The 18677-nt window shown below is 45.3% G+C and overlaps 1 protein-coding gene across 2 annotated transcripts in view; it reads right to left on the reverse strand.

Annotated features, from left to right (window-relative positions):
* Positions 1 to 971, reverse strand: part of ARHGAP32 (Rho GTPase activating protein 32) — a 255708-nt gene extending 254737 nt beyond the window's left edge. Inside the window, exon 1 of one of the 2 annotated variants that reach the window (XM_082626852.1) lies at positions 561 to 971. The gene's annotated coding sequence lies outside the window, so the exon portion shown is untranslated. The remainder of the gene's footprint in view (positions 1 to 560) is intronic. The other variant, XM_082626851.1, reaches the window with a different exon arrangement.
* Between the last annotated feature and the right edge of the window lie 17706 nt (positions 972 to 18677).

Below are 18677 nucleotides of genomic sequence, written 5' to 3' on the forward strand. Positions count from 1 at the left end.
CTCCCGCTACCGCTTCTCGTCATCTGTTTGGGTAATTTTTTAATACGAATATTTACTCAAGTCAACAAAACGAGAAAGGCAAGACGGGGGCGTGGGGGGTGATGGCGGCGGAAAAGGGCACTAAGTCACCAGCACCGTCCAATGTGCAGCGGCAACTTCAGCCAACTAGAAAGATGAGAGGGAAAACTCCACGGGTGAGCCGGCGAGCACGGCAGGGGGCGGGCACGGCGAGGACGCCCCCGGAGCCCCCAGGCCCGCCGCCCGCGTCTCGGGTCCGGAGCGCCGCAGCAGGCCAGGAACCGCCCGGCCCGGTCCGACGAGGCCGCGGGGAAGCGGCAGGCGCGGGAGGCAGCGGCCCGAGCGCGGTCCGCCTCGGGAGGCCAGAGACGGAGTCGGCGGGGACGGGGGAAACCCGAGATGGCCTTCTAAGAACATTCGATCCCGAACCTTTACTTTAAAAAGAATTTCTCCCGACAAGGAAACTCAGGCCCCCGCAGCCTTCCCCTGCGGCGCCTGCCCACGTCACCGGCACCCCGGCCCTCCCGCGGCCCCCGCCTTACCGAGCCCCGCGGCCCCGCCGCGCCGCCGCGGCGTCGCTGCGCCCCGCTCGCCGCTCCGTGTCTGTCCTGCGGGGCGCCGGGCCCGACGCCCTCCTCCTCCTCCTCCTCCTCCTCCTCGTCCTCGTCCTCGTCCCGATCCTCGCCGCTGCCGAGCACCGCCCGCGCGCCGAGCCTAGCGTCTGGCCGCCCAGGGCAGCCGCGGGGGCTCGGCCGGGCGCCCCCCGCGCCAGCGCCTCATCCCGCCGCGTCGCCCCGTCAGGCTCGGGGACGGGGACGCCGGGCTCCGGGCCGCGGCCTCGGAGTCGCCACCTCCGACACGCACCGCGCTCGCCCTCACCCGGCCGAGTCGGCCCCGGGGACGTGGTCCTCCGGCTCCGAGCCCCTCGCCCGCCGCCTTCGGGCCGCCCCCGCAGCGCCCCCGCCCCGTTCGCGGCGCGCGCGCCCGCCGGAGGCCCGCCGCCGGCCAGGCCTCCGCCTCCCGCGCTCCGCCTCCTCCAGCGCCCGCGACGCCCGCAGCGGGGAGAAGAGGCGCGCCGCCGCGGTCGCGGGCACGAGCACGCGCGAGGAGGGCGGGCGGAGCGCGCGCGCGGCCGAGGACGGCGGGGGCGCGCCAGGACCTCGCCTGCCGTTGTCCCGGGAGCGCACGTGCGCGGCGGGGGTGCTTTGAGAGGCGCGCGGCTCGTCCCCCCCCCACCCTCCCCGAGGCTCTGGGGCTGGCGGGGCGCGAGAACGCGGCCCGGACGCCGGCTCGGGGGTTTGGGTGAGGTCTGCAGCCTCGGCTTCTGCGCTGTGCTGCGGTGCAAAAACACAACCTGCCGCAGCAGCAGGAGCAGCAGGAGCAGCAGGAGCAGGAAGAGACTTCCTCCGAGACTATGGCAGTGACTCCTCTCCACTGCCAGCTGACCCCTGGGTACTGTCACCGCGCGGCGGAGGAGAGGGGGCGTTGCCGCAAGTCGGGAAGCTTCTCGTCTCTCCATCTCTTAAGCATTTTGGTGTAAAATCAACTCGCATCGGTTATTATTTGGAATCTGGGCCTAAAAGTTCCTTTGGTTGTCTTCTTCATTCAGAGTTATGGACCAGAAGATTGGAAGAGACCTGGCAGGGGAGAGGAAGGACAAGAAAGGGTGGAAGAGCGGCAACCCCCGAAGGTGCATGGCCAGGAGACAAGTGAACCCCTGCCCGTAGATGGCACTGCCCTTGCTTCTCCCCCTGCTCCTTTTGTTCGGCCTCTGAAGGCTGCGCAGCACTCCGACCTGCAACAAGCGTCTGTGTAACAGAACAGATCTTGACATTCTCCCTTTTCTGTTTCGATCTTTTCTTTTATATTTGTACCTTCCCCTCCTTCTGACGCCTTCGGAATCTAAATGTTGGGGACGGGGTTAACCTACATAATTTAACCCAGTACCCAAACCCACCCTTGCCAAATACTGCATCATCTAATGTCACTGCAGAGATTCGGGTCCACTCAGCGTTTAGTCATTTCAGTGGGCGTCACTGAATATAAAACGTGGCCTTGACCACAGTTAGCAGAATTTCAAGGGCATGGACGTGAAGCAGGATTTCACCACATCCTGGAGAGAAATTAGGGAGTGAACATGCATAATAATCTCACTCTTGCCAACTTCAGTATAACCAGTATAATTTTGGTCTTTTTTTAAAGACCAAAATTCTAGATGTTTTCTAGCAGAGAAGGAGGGAAGGGATGGAATGAGGTTCCCATAGAAGCACAGGGTTGGATGGGAAAATTTAAAGACGTGCACTTTAAAGAAATGTATCCTGGTATGGTAGCCATCTACTTGAAACTGGTACGCTTAGTATCTGTAATGGTCTTAATGGGTACTTCCTAAGTGCTGGAGAAACAGCCAGATGAATGAAGAAAACTTAGAGACCTGCAGCTTCACACAAACACATAGTTTAAAAATTACTCTTTCTCCAAACTGTAGGAGTTCCATGGATTCACCTTTTGGCCACAGAGAGCCATCTCTGCCAGAGAGAGAAGAGTATGCAGAGAGGGATTTAATAGCTTGTGTTGTTCCCAGGGATTGGTGAGCATGAAACATAAAATCTCCTGTGATGTCAAGAGGAGGTCAGGATGGGACATTTAACAAAGTCACCGTGAGAATGGAGTTTTGCCCAAGGCTTTCATCCCTTGGCTACTCTCAGCTAAGATAATGACATTCTGTATTCTTTCAGAAAGACTTCACATCCCAGAGTTTGGCCATCACACCCCCAAATTCAGCTGTACTGACCGAATGTTAAATGGTTTATGCTCAGCTGGTGGAGAAGGTGAATAATACCTATAGGAACTGGGATCTCTACATACATTGAATGAAACAGATACTCTATTCCAGGGTCTCAAAACATCTTGGTAACTTTCCCCCCGTTGGTATTCTGTCTAGTTCAGAGAAAGAAGAAATGGATTCCTTCTGTGTATTCCAGATGTCAGGGGTGTTTGAGTGAGCTCAACGGTGCTGATGCTCCTTACTCTCGTTCTGAGCCAGCACCTCCCCTCCTTGGAAAGAAGCATCCAGATAGCCTACAGATAAGTAGTTATTCTTGCTATACCTGCAGATAAACAGAAGGCTGTGATTTCTGGGCAACTCTGCAGCCATCTGAACTTGGTGCTTCAGAGTCTGTAACCAATTACCTCTGTCCTAATAACACCTTTACTGATTCAATACGTATATTCCAATAATTGCAACATTCCCTAAAAAAAGAAAAAGCCTGTCTGGATGTAAAATGGTAAATAACTGCACTTCTTATAGTTTGATTCAGTATTCTCAAGGTGAGGGGTCGGGGGGAGCCAGGGAGAAGGCAAATTCCCTCTGTCTCTGAAGCTGTCAGAGGCCTCCTCCTGGCCTCCTTTCTCGGCCTTGACACTGTCGTCTTCCTGACAGTAGCATCTGGGCTCACTCCTGGCATCTCAGATCTGTTGCACTGCAGTCCCCTCCAGGCACTGAAGCAGCGTCACGGTGCAGACAAGTGGAGCCAGCACAGAGGGCTGCCACAGAGACGACTGCATTGCTTGCCTAACCTTGAGTTTTAGAGAGAACCTGGAAATTTGAGCAAGGGAGAGAGAGAAAGCTTATTGTCATCCCCAAACTGAAGGCTCAACAGCTGAATGGAGAAAAATGAGTTGCTGAAAGCCAGCCAGGCTTAAGAGAGAATTTTCCCAAAGTGACATTTGACATTGCCTTGTTTATTTATTTTCTTCCTGGCCAAAGGGCCAGCTCCATGTTGTGTCCCCATTAAACGGGATAACAAAATAGATTTTTGAAAAAGGTGTGTTGTCTGTGTATAGCATCCTCCTAGCTAAGCTGGATGCCCACGGAGTAGACTCTCTAAACACTGAACCCTTTACCACAAGAAACTACTACTGGGCAACATCTTAGGAAGTGGTCAGCAGTGCTGAATCCACAGGGCAGTCATTAAAATGATAAACGTCCCCTCCTCTGTCCTCTCCCGGTCACATTTTGGTTCATTAGCCTCTATCACAATAATTTAGAACTTTTGGCTGTTCTCCCACAAAGGTTTTTTTTTCTTCCAGATGCTAAACCTTACCAACTGTACCTATCTAATATCTGCTTTTGAATGTTTAGCCAGATAGTAGCTCTACTGCTCTCTCCTCCACTGAGTCCTTCTCCACTTCCAGAATTCTAAATGTCCACTGCCCCACGGCTCTGACCTTGGGCCTTTCCTCTTCTCTTTCCACACGCCCTCCCAAGGCAGTCTCTCCCAACCCTTGCCCTTAAATAGCCTCCATTCACTGATGTATATCTTTAACCCTGACCTCTCGCCAGCACTCCGGACGCCTATACCCAGCTGCCTCCATGACCTCTCTATTTGAATATCTCAAACTTCATGTGTCCAAGCAGAACAGTGGACTTTCTGTATTAAAACCAACACCCAAAATTGCTTCCTTCAAGTCTTCCCCATCTCAGGACAAAAACAACCCTTTCTCTCAAACATCACATTCATTTTAGCAGGAAATCCTTCCACTTCAACCTTCAAAACATATTCTGAATCCAATCTCTTCCCTCCCTCCTAACTGCTAACACCCACGTCTGCCCCCTACAATCTCTCCCCTGGGTGACTAAGTGGTCTCCTATCTCTATTCTTACCCCTCCATGGTCCAGTCTCAACTCAGCAACCAGAGAATTTCTTTTAAAATATGAGTAAGAAGTCGTTCTCTTTGCTCAAAACTCTTCAGTGCTCTGTGCTTCTAACAACACTACAATAAAATCCAAAGTCCTATCCCCAGCCTTGCAAATCCCTTCAGCCAACACACCTCTCCATTCACTCTGTTCCAGCTACGTAGTCTTTAAACCAGGGAGAACCACCTCTTCTTGGCTTTTTTTTTTTTTTTTTAATCTTTTGGCTGAGCCGGGTGGCACGTAGGATCTTATTCCCCCACCAGGGATCGAACCCGCGCCACCTGCATTGGAACGGTGGAGTCTTAACCACTGGACAACCAGGGAAGTCCCTCTTCCTGGCTTTTAAAGTAACCTTCTCAACTACTTTCTAAAATAGTTCTGCCTTCTCTGTCCCCTTCCTCTGCTATTTTTTTTTAACAGTACTTATCAATGATTATGTTTGTTTGTTTGTTTTAATTTATTTATTTTGGCTGCGTTGGGTCTTCATTCCTGTGTGCAGGCTTTCTCTAGTTGTGGCAAGTGGGGGTTACTCTTTGTTGTGGAGCACAGGCTCTAGAGCGCAGGCTCAGTAGTTGTGGCGCACAGGCTTTGTTGCTCCGTGACATGTGGGAACTTCCCGGACCAGGGCTCAAACCCGTGTCCCCAGCATTGGCAGGCGGATTCTTAACCACTGCACCACCAGGAGAGTCCCCATGATTGTGTTTCAAAATTGATTATTTATTATTTGCCTCTCTCGCTAAAATGAACATCCCACAGGGCGGGACTTTGTTTATTCACCATTGTATCCATGTTGCCTAATACATGAATAAATGGTACTGTCAGAATACAGGATCTGTATCCTCACTTATTTTCTGCCATTCTTTATTGCTATGGATGTATCTTTTTTTTTTTTTTTTGCGGTATGCGGGCCTCTCACTGTTGTGGCCTCTCCCGTTGCGGAGCACAGGCTCCAGATGCGCAGGCTCAGCGGCCATGGCTCACGGGCCCAGCCGCTCCGCGGCATATGGGATCCTCCCGGACCGGGGCACGAACCCGTATCCCCTGCATCGGCAGGCGGACTCTCAACCACTGCGCCACCAGGGAGGCCCATGGATGTATCTTTATTACAAGTGGGAACAAGTGCAAATTATAAAATTATATCATTTGCAATTCACTGCAAATCAAATCAAAACAAATTATACTGGAAATCTAAGATTATATAAAGATTCAGTGGAGAGGGGCATTAATGAATAATCTAATTTCTAAAAGGCAAAATCATAGTCTAACCTTGCAGTTAGGTTTTGAAATGTAGAAGTTACATATCAAGAGGCACAGAAAATCAAAGGCAAATTAAATGAAGTGCCTTTTCACTTCCAACTGAAATAATCACCATGTTGAAAAGGAATGTGGTAAATTTAAGGAGAGGCTAGTTGTCCCTTTCATTTTTTATCTTGTCCCACTATGTAACCTTGAACAAGTCAATTAACATGTCTTTTTCCATCTGCAAAATGGGCCTACTCGATTTCTTCTTTAGTTAGGTATCATAAAAGTAGAATAATTTAATTATCATGGAAAAGTTTTGGAAGAAAGGAAATTTGGAAATTATCCATGATTATTATGTTTCCTAAACTTCTCTGTCTAATATTTTGAAATGAGGAAGAAATGAATGTATTTTTAAAATACAACTAAAGACACATGAGAATCACTCAACATTTCTAAACTGATCAGAAAAAAACATTCTGAGGTAGCAAAGCAAGATACAGTCACCCGAGTATATCACCCACTGTCTGAGCTCTACAGAATCCATTTTATAGTCAGATGTGAACTTAGACCAGGAAGTGAAAGGAATTGCATTGAAATGTAAGCTTTTGTAGAAGTATTAATTCTACTTCTTATCAAGCAAAATTATGTGGCGGCTTATGAAAGAATGAACAAAGAAGCAACTCAAACATTTCTATATATGAGATCCTTAAGGCGCAGCGAAATGTTTGGAAGGGGAATCAGGTCTCGGGGAGCTTTTGAAGCTGCATCTCTCAAGCAAACATGCTGCTTTATTTAAAATGTATGTTTAGTTGAGGTGACTTGGAGGAAACTAAATCTCCCATTGGCGGCTGTGACAGTGGTGGGATGTCGCTACTCCTCATGAGAAAACACACACGCACGCACGCACACACAGTCACACACACTCACACATGTCACTCAAGCTCACACAATATTTCACTGTAAACACACCGCGTGCTCCAGCCCTCCCTCCGAGCTCTGCCTGAATCAGCACTCTTCTCAGCTGTGTGGTGATGCTCCCAGGCCCAAAGGCTTTTATGAGATCTAAAGAACAGAAACCAGTGTTGAGGAAGTGCATGGGAAAGTGACTTGGGAAAGCTAGAGTTCAGAGGGAGGTCATTCAACTCCAGGGCTGCTTCTTCCCCAGGGTGCTCCCTGCAATTCCCCTCCCACGATTTTGTCTTTTATGGCTTCCAGTTTCCAGAACTCAATACATCTCAGAAGGTCTAAACCATCTGTGTTTCCCTGCTATATTCAAAATACATGTTGGCTGAGAATGTACCTACGTTTCTGAACCTTAATGCAGTCAATGCTAAGTTTCCTGGGCAACTTGAGAAGAATAATCCAATATGCCATTTTACTGTTTTTATAAAACCACTTGCACTTGGCTTTGGAAGGTATTTGTATTTGAATATGAATGATCCCTAAATACATTGGGGGTTAGGGATCATAATACATCAGACAAAACAATAAAACTACCCTATCAAAATATTATTTCCCTGTTCCCATATCTATTTTTTCTCTTACGGATTTCATGCTGAAAACAAACAGCATCACTCCTCAGAGTGATAAAAAAGGCCAGTCGCAAGCAAAGCTGATAACAGACTCAAACTTACCAGTTCACTCCTTCTTTCCTGAGTCATGATCTAATTTTTTAAGTATTTCTCTTTAGTTCTTGATGAATTTTAACAAAAAAGCAATGACAAACATCTTACTCATGGCAAAAAAAAATACTTTGTTAAGGAGTACTACAGGGACTTCCCTGGTGGTGCACTGGTTAAGAATCCGCCTGCCAATGCAGGGGACACGGGTTCGAGCCCTGGTCTGGGAAGACCCCACGTGCCGCGGAGCAACTAAGCCCGTGCGCCCCAACTACTAAGCCTGCGCTCTAGAGCCTGTGAGCCACAACTACTGAGCCCACGTGCTGCAACCACTGAAGCCCACGTGCCTAGAGCCTGTGCTCCGCAACAAGAGAAGCCACCGCAATAAGAAGCCCGCACAGCGCAATGAAGAGTAGCCCCCGATCAGCGCAACTAGAGAGAAAGCCTGCCCACAGCAATGGAGACCCAAAGCAGCGCCCCCCCCCAAAAAAAAAAAAAAAGAATACTGCAACAGTGATAGAGAAGGTCAAGCAGCTGAGAAAGTTATACTTTAGGTAATTCAGGGTTTTCTGTGCTTTGTGATTCACCTTTTAGTAAAAGATCTAAGGTATTATCAACAGGTATGAGGCACTATTAATATTGAGAGAAACTGAGGCACAGAGAAATTCAAATTCTGCCTAAAATTCAACCTGTACTTGATCTCTTATTTTTGGCCATGCCGTGCAGCATGCAGGATCTTAGTTCCCTGACCAGGGATCGAACCTGTGCCCTCTGCAGTGGAAGTGGAAGCGTGGAGTCTTAACCACTGGACCACCAGGGAAGTCCCTGTACTTGATCTTTATTATTCCTCTTTTTTAAAATAAACAGTTGATGATGGCCAGGTCACATAAAACTGACAAAAAAGTTATTGAAGGATAATGTTATCTGTACATTACAAGAGAGAGCCCAGCCAAACAGAAAAACCCCTGTCCACCCTTTAAACTTCTCTCTCCTACCAGAGTGGAGAAGACTGGGGGGTCCTTGCCCTTGCATTCCCACCACTGCCTCTGGTAACCATACTTGGTGCAGCTGACCATGACTCTTCCCACAAGACAGCATCAAAAACAAATCCACATTCAGGTACTGGGGTGCAAACTAAGTTCCAGTATATGGGTTAACCAAACCATTGCCATTTCACTACCCAGTCCTTTCTTGGTTTTTTGATGGGCAAGTAAACCTCAGTAAGAGCAATTTTTCCGTCCCAACCCATCCCTTAATTACTAGCCCTGCATCCAGGCTGGCTCTCACATCCCACGCCTCCCCAAATCATTTGGTACACTTTTGGGGGAGAGAAAAGACCTCCACAACGTCACCTTGATACGACAATGGTGTCCTTTTACAAGGAAAACAAAGTCAACCTTCATGTTTTCCCTGAGCAGATCAGGCAATTTTGGTCTTTCTTTTTATCAAGGGAGAAAGATATCTTCAAGGAGATGTCTAAATCTTGGAATTCTTAATTAAGTTTTCATCTGTATGGTATCATGCTGGAGGCTGGGTAAAGAAAAGTGAACAGGGAGCCCTCTCCGTTTCTCAATGCTTAAAGTTTAAGCTGGATCAAATCAGCAAAGGCTAATCTATGGGCACACAGACATCAAACAGCTGTGCAAACACTGGACCGATGCATAAATTAAATACAAAAGTAAGTAAAGTATTTACATTAAGTAAAAGTCATGCAGCTGCTGTTATTATTCTCCGCGAAGGCTCAGGAGGGAAGGAGGTACATTAGGCTACACAGATTTTATTTTTCTGTTGGGGATCGTGTCAGCAGGAAGGAGTGGAGAGGTCACAGATGGCCAGAGGAACATAGACAAACTGTTATGTAACTGTCGTCCACTGATGCACAGCCTCTAAACCGGGTCTTCAGACTGAAGTGACTTTGTTTCTCAGAAATTACTTTTATATAGCAGACTATGCTTCTAGGAGTTTATGTCAGGGAATCACTTTAAAGAGTCAGAGACCACCCTCATGGGTCAATAGCAGGACCCCAAGGAGGTGACCTGAACTGTTCTACCTCAAAGAATATCTTGCTCTTCTAGATGTGTCTGGGGTGAAATTAAAGAAGCTACAGTAGCCTACTGCCATTGGAGACTCTGCCTGCTAGCCCACACCATGGAAATTTCCTGCCTTCTCTATGCAGGAACTCGGGATGCAGCACAGCTTTATTTAGCCTGAATTCCTATACTCGACACCTGGATCATGAATGGAGACATGAATGATTGATGAATTACCAAGCTGCCCATGAATCTCTCCTTACTTGAGGAGGCGAAAGGAAGTATGGACCTTGGTGCTTATTTTAAATAAAAATGGTATTGCTATTCAGGAACATTCTGGGGAGTGTCCTATATTTGAAAAAACAAAGATTTTTTAAAAAGATAAAACAATACAAACTCATTGTTTAAAAATTAGAATGGCAGAAAAAAACAGAGAGGACTCTCCTGGTGGCGCAGTGGTTAAGAATCCACCTGCCAATGCAGGGGACACGGGTTCGAGCCCTGGTCTGGGAAGATCCCACATGCCACGGAGCAACTAAGTCCATGCGCCACAACTACTGAACCTGCACTCTAGAGCCCATGAGCCACAACTACTGAGCCCTCACGCCACAACTGCTGAAGGCCACACGCCTACAGCCCGTGCTCCACAACAAGAGAAGCCACTGCAATGAGAAGCCCTCGCACCACAACAAAGAGTAACCCCCGCTCTCCGTAACTAGAGAAAGCCCATGCACAGCAATGAAGACCCAACGCAGCCAAATAAATAAATAAATAAAACAAATAAATTTTAAAAAAGAATTTAGATACAATTAAAAAAAAAAAAGTGAGAGTGCCAGGAGAGGTGCTCCTTAAACGCTTTCCAACTTAAACCTCTCTTTGGGCATTCCTGAGAAGGGCCTCAAAGCTGGGTTCCAGGCTCAGGCCTTAGCCCCAAGTTTTGGCTGATCAAACCAGAAAAGTTCCAAAGTCCACTCAGGTTGTACTTTTTAATTGACTAAAATCCTTGAGCAGTTGGTAACACAGTTAATGCTGTCTGGTACTAATTACTACCTAAATTTAGTTTAGTATAGGAAATGCACTCAGTCTTGGCTTATTCCCTTAATACCTGATCCAGATACTCATTAATTTTATTCTCATATTTCTTATATTGTACATTTTTTGGTTTTCTGCAAATGTAAATCTATTTACCTTATACTCTGTCTTCATTACTGCATAGTCAGTGAATTCACCTGAGACCTCACTTTTCATTTCACTTCCGAGCAGCATAACTATGATCGGTGGTCTCCAGAATTCCGGTCTGGTGCATTCGGATCCCCACGGAGATGGTATAGTTCTTCTTATTCACATGTCGCAATCAGCGTGTCTCTGAGGTGTGTGATCAGAATATACTGGTTACTCTGTAAAAGGCAGAGCCTAAGGAGAAGTGAAGTTTTCTGTTTCTGTGCAACTGTGTGTGTTTGTGTGTGAGTGTGTGTGTGAGAGAAAGAGAAAGAGTTATTTCTCATGAGAAGTGGTGTCCATCTCCAGAGACTGAGGGTCAGCAGTGTCAAGGTCTGCCAGGTACTTAAGTGCTAATTGCTGCTGTTACTAAAGTTCTCTTTCCACCAGAGACTCGCAGGGCAACCTTGGGGAAATGACTGAATGCTTCCATTCCTTCCATCTCACACCTGGACACCAAGGACAGTAATATTTTCCGACTCCTTCCATCACAAAGGCATAAGAATGAATTCATTTACAGTTGGGGTTTTGAGATTCAATGAAGACATTATTACTTCAGGCTCCTTTTATATCGTTTGGATTTTCCCTCAACCATTGAGGAAGGACAACTTTGCTGGAGATGCTTCTTTTCTATACTGCTGTCTTGGGAAGAGTACCCAATTGCTGAAGCTTCACAATTATAAGAAGAAAAAGAGAAAGAGAACATCACCACCCACCCACACAGAGTTGGCATTTCAAGCTTTGAGCAGTTAATAACCACCTCCTCAGGTTGGAAGCTGTCTTGCTTACAATGCTGTTTTAATTGTTCTCACACACCCTACCAAGCACACCTTCCTTCCTGAAAAGGCTCAGCACAGACCCACTTTTCGGCTTTGAAAGGCAGAAGAGTGGAATGGAGTTTAAAAGGAAATACAAAGGCTTTCATAAAACGGAGTAAGGACCAAAGGCTCTAGCTCTAGAAGGTCAGTATTTTTAAGCAAATACTCCAGTTGTTTTCTATTGTTCTGTGTGTGTCAATTCACAGAGAGTTGGGGCTTAAAGTGTGGTTTGTCTGGACTCCCTTCCTCTGACGAGGGATTGAGGACGTAGTCACACCACTGGTAGATCCACAGGAAAGAGAATGGATGAAGGAGTCTTCCACAGAGAATTGTGAGAAATGCCAAACAGAGACAGCATGCAGATACAGAGAGGCAAGGATCACAAGCCAGCCAAGGGAGCCTGAAGAGGAAGCCAGAGACCAGAGCAAGGGGCAGAGAGACAAGAGGACCAAGACAGGGAGCCGTGGGGTCGACAGCTAAAAGAGAGTCTGTTCTGATCTTGGGACTGAGGCAGGAGGTAGATGAGCGCCCCCCGCCCCCAGGGTAAGCAGTTGGAGATTCGTTCCCTGTGGACCAATACTCCAAGAGAATAGCAGGACAATAGAGAGAGGGGACTGGGCCCTGCCCAGATAGAAGATAAGAGACCACATATTTCTCATTCTCCAAGTCAAGGAGACCTTCCCAACTAGAAAGCTCCTTGGAGGTCAAAAGGGGAGTGATGTCAACTACCCATAGGTCTCTTCAGTGGAATCCATCTTGGCTGAGAGATGTGCACGCACACAGGGGAGGACCCTGAGATATACCAGATATGGACTCTGAACCAGGCAAAGCGAGATGATTGGCCAAAGGAAACCCAGAAGAAATGCCCCATATAAGTGATTTCAACTACCATGAGGGCGTGACTCTCTCTCTGAGCCAGCCAGTGTGTCTATCCACAAGTGCTGTACTCTTGTTTTCTCCTAATAAACACTTTACTTGTTTCACTACTTTCCATCTTTGTGGGAATTCTTTTCTGCAAAGCCGAAGGGCCAGGGCCTTGTCACTGGCCACTGGTCTAGTGGCTAGGATTCAGCACTCTCACTGCCGCGGCCCGACCTCAGTCTCTGGCCAGGAACCAAAACCCTGCTTCAAGCCACTGCAGGCCGAGGCCACCCGAGATCAGGACCAAGGCTTCTATCAGCTGGCTCTTCTTGGCTCATGAAGGCGGTGGGGGCGGGGGGTGGGGAGGACGACTGGGTACCAAAGGGTGAAGGGGACAGACACGTAAGGTGTAAACCAGTTGACCTGCAGCCCCTCAGGAGGCTCTGACCTTCAAGGTTCATTGAGATGATAGCAAATACAATCGCTGATGTAGAATCAACACTTAGTCCGCTCCATGCTCTCCTGTGTACACTCATTAAAAATGTAGTAATTAATATTTGCAACAACAATATTAAGTAGGTATAATGCTCCCTGCTTTGCAGCCCAGAGAACTGAGACAAAGGTTAAATAATTTGCCTAAGACCACGTAATACCCGGCAACACTATGGTTTAAAGGCGTATCCTCGTGTCATCAGAGCCCCGGTTCTTCTCAAACTTGAGATAACAAAAAATGCACATTCCTCCTCCCTCCCAGATATTCTGATTCAACTGTTCCGGGGTGGGGCCTGGGAGTCTGCATTTTACCGTGCATCCCGGGGGGTGTTGACATGGGGACTCCAGTCCCCACGCCTGACATACCAAAATACTACCCCACGCAGCAGCAAAGACCAGGAACAAGCATGCGGGCAACAAGGGTGGAACTAAATTGGTGGAAAAAATGTGGAAGAGGTTTCACCTGATAGTCTCTGATAATCCTGATCGTCTGCTTATTTTCTCCCAAAACATGTGTTTCCCATCATGTGGAAATAACCAAGAGTAACCAACCTGGTAAGTAGAAGGATGGAGCTTCCTCATGTCCCACAGACCCTACTCCTTTGCTGCATCCTGGGTTTGGGCTGCAGACAGATCCCCCTGTGCATCCCTGGGACTGTGTTCAAAGCCCTGCAGGCAACAACATTAGGCACAGTCACTGCTCAGATGTGAAAAATCCCATTTCATTGGTTCTAACCAGAGTAGAAAGCTCTCAGCTACTCCAAAGACAGCTTTTAAACAAAGGGACTGCTTCTCATAATTACCCACCAAACAAAGCACATTGATAAAAACCACTGCTAGTTTTCCCAACATCATTATCATGCACGAAACCGGCATTTCTCTTACTTTGGTTAAACTCTTGCACTCCTGAATCAAGCTGGGGCGGGGAGGGGGGAGAAATCCATCTTGTTCATGATGTTTCTCATCTCCCAGGGTCCCACCTTTAGGCCTGTAACTTTATTTTTACCTAGGTTTCCTTAAAGAGGTTGGGAGACTGGATTCCAGTGAAACCACAGGAGGCTATAACTAGTTTCTTTGCAATTTTCATCTCTTCTCCAAATAAGAGGGAAGGGGCCATTTGAATAACTCGTAATCTACATCAGCTGGAAATGTTCTTGAGGGTTTGTTTATTTCGTCTCAAAATCTCCTAAGTATTCTCTCTCTTTTCTTAGCCGCCCTTCCACTCCTGTGTGTCTGTACTAGCCTTTGTGGCCTCCACTGCAGGCCGAGGGCCAAGGCAAAAACAGATTCTTTTCATCTATTCAAGTGTGATCTGGGCCAGACAAGCCTGCTCCACAGGCCAAAAGCACAGGAAAGTATTCTGTATTCAGCTTTCAGCTCCGCAGAGTCTATAGCAGGGGCCCTGCCCTTGGCAAGGCCACAGTGGTGACAAGGACCATTTGGCAGACATGGGAAAGCTGTTTGTTTGGCCCCTTCCCTTCACCTGGATGGGGTACCCTGGTAGAAAGAGCAGCAGGAATGGTGCATCCTGTTCCTACCACTTTCTCTAAGTGCACGTTCAACCTTAAAACAAAACCCTTCTTTTACCTCCAAAAGCAGCAATTTTTTTTTTTTGAGATGCCAGGTAAATTTAGAGAGTGTTACAGTTGCTTATATGGAGTTGATTAATATAACAATGATAAAGCTGGTATGTTAGCATGTGAGTATCAGCAGAGCTCCCGACCTGTCTTCAACACACAGAGGAGGCAATGTTTGAGATATGATTAATAGGAGGAGAGAACTAAGTGAAAATAGAGATTGAGCTATTTAAGGAGACCTTTCCTTTGTGTCAATTTACTAAAAACACACTCTTTCTCTAGTGCCTTCCAAAACTGCACCTCAAACTAAGTATGATAATGTTATGCAAAACAAGGGTGCCCACTATTCCATTTATTATTCAGCAGTGTTCTAAATGTGCTTTATGAAAATAAGAATTACAAATATTGGCAAGGGAGCAGCAAATTTATCATCATTTGATTATAATATTATAGTATATCTAAAAAAACTAAAAACAACTATTAGAAATAATATAAGAATTCAGTAAGGTGGGAGGTTATCCAATAAATACACACACACTTTATTTTTATTATGGATATTATTTTATTTTATTGAGATATAATTGACATAAAACATTAGTTTCAGATGTACAAAATAATGATCTGATATTTATGTATATTGTGAAATGTTGAGCACAATAAGTCTAGTTAACACCCATCACCATACATAGTTGCATTTTTTTTTTTTTTTGGTGTGTGATGAGAAACTTTTTGTCTTTTAATTGTCATATTTAGACTATTTACATGATCAGGTGGCTTAAAAAACCTTTTTATTGGGGCTTCCCTGGTGGCGCAGTGGTTGAGAGTCCGCCTGCCGATGCAGGGGACACGGGTTTGTGCCCCGGTCCGGGAAGATCCCACATGCTGCGGAGAGGTTGGGCCCGTGAGCCATGGCCGCTGAGCCTGTGCGTCCGGAGCCTGTGCTCCGCAACGGGAGAGGCCACAACAGTGAGAGGCCCGTGTACCGCAAAAAAAAACAAAAAACAAAAAACTTTTTATTGCAAACTATAGCTCACTTTTAGTAAAGTAAGGCATAATTATAGAACACACCCTGCACATACACTTTCTTTTATTCCAAAAATTAACCAGTTAGAAAATAAAAATGGAAACAACTCCCATTAACAGCAAAAACATAAATTACCCAAGAATAAACTGAACAAAAAATGTGTAGTACCTAAATGAAAAAAGCTAAGCGAAGTAAAAAAAAGGCTAGTTCTTAGATAGTAAATCTCAGTACTGTAAGGATGTCAATTCTCCCCAAAAGAATCTATAAATGAAATGAATTCCATTCAAAACCTCAACAAGATATTTTTGGAGGGATACTAGGAAAAAAACATTCTGTTAAAGGATAATTTTCAAAAAGGTAACAGCATAATCATCCAGCAAATACAAAATGAACACATGTCAAAGATCATTAATGAGGTAACCAGTAAGATGTTATGATTGATTCAGAGAGTATTTGAAAAATTCAGTGTATATAATCAACTTAACAAAGAAATGTTAGGATAAGGTCGCCAAGTTTTGGGGGGTTTTTTAATGAGATTTTAAAAAATATGTTTATTTATTTGGTTGCACCAGGTCTTAGTTGCGGCAGGCAGGCTCCTTAGTTGTGGCATGCATGTGGGATCTAGTTCCCTGACCAGGGATCGAACGCTGGTTCGGGGCCCCTGCATTGGGAGCGTGGAGTCTTATCCACTGTGCTACCAGGGAAGTCCCAAGGTTGCCAAGTCTGATTTTTTTTTTAAACTGATTAATTCGCAACAGGCTGTAAATCTTAGAGATGATCTATTTCACAGACAGAAATTACTTGCATCTCCACCAGACAAAAATCTAGAATTTAGCAAGTAATTTCACTAAGTCTGGGGCCTTAATCAACAGTAAACAATGAACTAAGTTCATTTCTCTACAGTCCTAAAGTGACATGTTGTTAAAAAGATGTGCTGCTCACCTTTGTCTTATTTCTAGGATTTGGATGATTTTTCTGAAAATTCTAAAGGTCATGGAAAGAATAATCTTAAAAGTAACTAGGTAAATTTTGAAAAATAAAATAAACAAAACAAAAAAAGGGAAGGGCAATTTTCCATACCTACTAAAATAATAAAAAGATTTCTAAAAAAAATAATAATAGGTAATAATACCTATAATAAATAGGAGGAGAGTGCCTTACCTTGGTGGGATTAGAGAGAGTATGACATCCATTTTCACCAACCGTCCCTGCTTTGAAATTTGGGCCATAAATACTTGCTTGCTCCCACCTGTGTCTCTGTGTCTCTGTCTCTGTCTCTCTGTCTCTCTCAGACCTGCTTCCATCAAGCAAGCTGACTCCCCCCTGCCGCTCCCCCTACACCCAGCCCCACTGTTTCCAATCTAGCCACCACCAAAGTCCTAATAATGTTATGCTTCAACTCCCCTGTAGCCCAGTCCTTTGTTTTCATACACTATTGGCCAGACCCTGAAGGTAGAGAGGTATGAACAACTTTATTACAGTGATCATGATGTTTGCAGTAGTCTTTCACACCCAAGTGAGACTGTTATTTGAGGCACTATTTTGGCATTTTTGATGAAGTCTTTTCTTAGAGTTTGAGACCCATAGCAAATTCCTTTCTATTGCCCAGTGTTCTTCGGAGTAAATTCATATACATCATTGATATCCAAAGCTGGAGCATCTCCTTTTTTTTTTTTTTTTTTTTTCCCTTCATTACTCTCTTAATAGTCTTTTGGTCCAATGATGTACTGGAAGAACATGGAAGTAAATGAATCAAGAGATCTGAGATTACATCCAGAATCTGCCTGGATGTGTTTTCTCATTTGTGAAAATGAAGATGATTGGACTCTTCAGAGTACTTTCTGCTCTGGTTCTATGGCTACAGTGCTTCAGTCACATGCTCTCCCATGGTCTGAGTATTGCCAAGGAAGGCACACCACACTCAAGTCTAAAAAGCTCTCCTTTCTCCTGTACCTCTTGAACTAGCTTAATATTGGCAGTGTCACTACTGGGGTTTAGGATAGAGACACCAGTCACCCACTCCCTCCCTGGGGTTTTTGCCAGTAGAATAAAAATCAAAGGGTTGTCTGAACGGAGGTCAAAGCCCTCTAGTAATAGCTACACAAAGAACTTATCTAATTTTTATTTAGACCAGGGTTGGTTTCTGACTGACCCAGAATCCTAGGCTAACCCACTATTTCCTTACTAATTTAGTTAATCTCGTCTAAAAGATAATTCCCAAATCTCTATCTAGCAGTCTTTCCTCTCGGAATACCACTTCGACATTCAGGAAGCTGAACATTCTTGGTAACAATGTGTGGTTGTAATACACAGAGATACAGGATTATTTTCCTTAATTATAATGGGTCAGAGCTTTCCTCTTGGTCATGTGGTATCTTCTTCAGGAAAAAAACAAAGACTGTATCACTAACTTGCCCAAATTTCTGTGGAAAGTGAGAAGTTTAATCATTCCAATGCTTTGCCTGTGAGTCTGAAACTATTCAGATGACTGACTGAAATTTTCATGTTTCACTCAAGTGTTCTGTGTGTTCTCAAGTGTTCTGTGCAGGTAGAGAGGGCTGGACTGACTCAGTTTAGAACTGACCATCTAGACAGCACTCCTGCCACTGTGGGAAAAGAGACCGAAGAATGATTTAAGATTTATATGTATCTTGACGATTCGAACGGAAATGTTAAATATTCAGCCTATCTACCTTGCAGTCCCTGCTTGATTTAAAGCATAAATTAATACCACCGGATTAACTAGCAGCAAATATCTCATCTGGAGATATATTAGGATGTACCCATGGAAATAAGACAATACTTATTTGTAGCAAATAAAATATTTATGTTGGGTATCTTGTTTGAAGGCTATTAATTGTTCCTAAACACCTGCAAAATATTTTCAAACATTTCAATTAGGTAATAAAAGTTTGACTCCACATATTTTAACTCCTGTTTGTGGATTTTTTTAATATAATTCTGATATTTTATCACACTCCTGTTTCCCTTTCATCAAGCATCCAAATTGTTTTGCTATTTTAAAAAATAACATACCACACAGTGGTGATTGTATTAAAATTTACAATACTAAGAAAATCAA

This window comes from Mesoplodon mirus (genome assembly GCF_964341445.2).
Source record: "Mesoplodon mirus genome assembly, chromosome: 7".
NCBI classification, from domain to species: Eukaryota; Metazoa; Chordata; class Mammalia; order Artiodactyla; family Ziphiidae; genus Mesoplodon; species Mesoplodon mirus.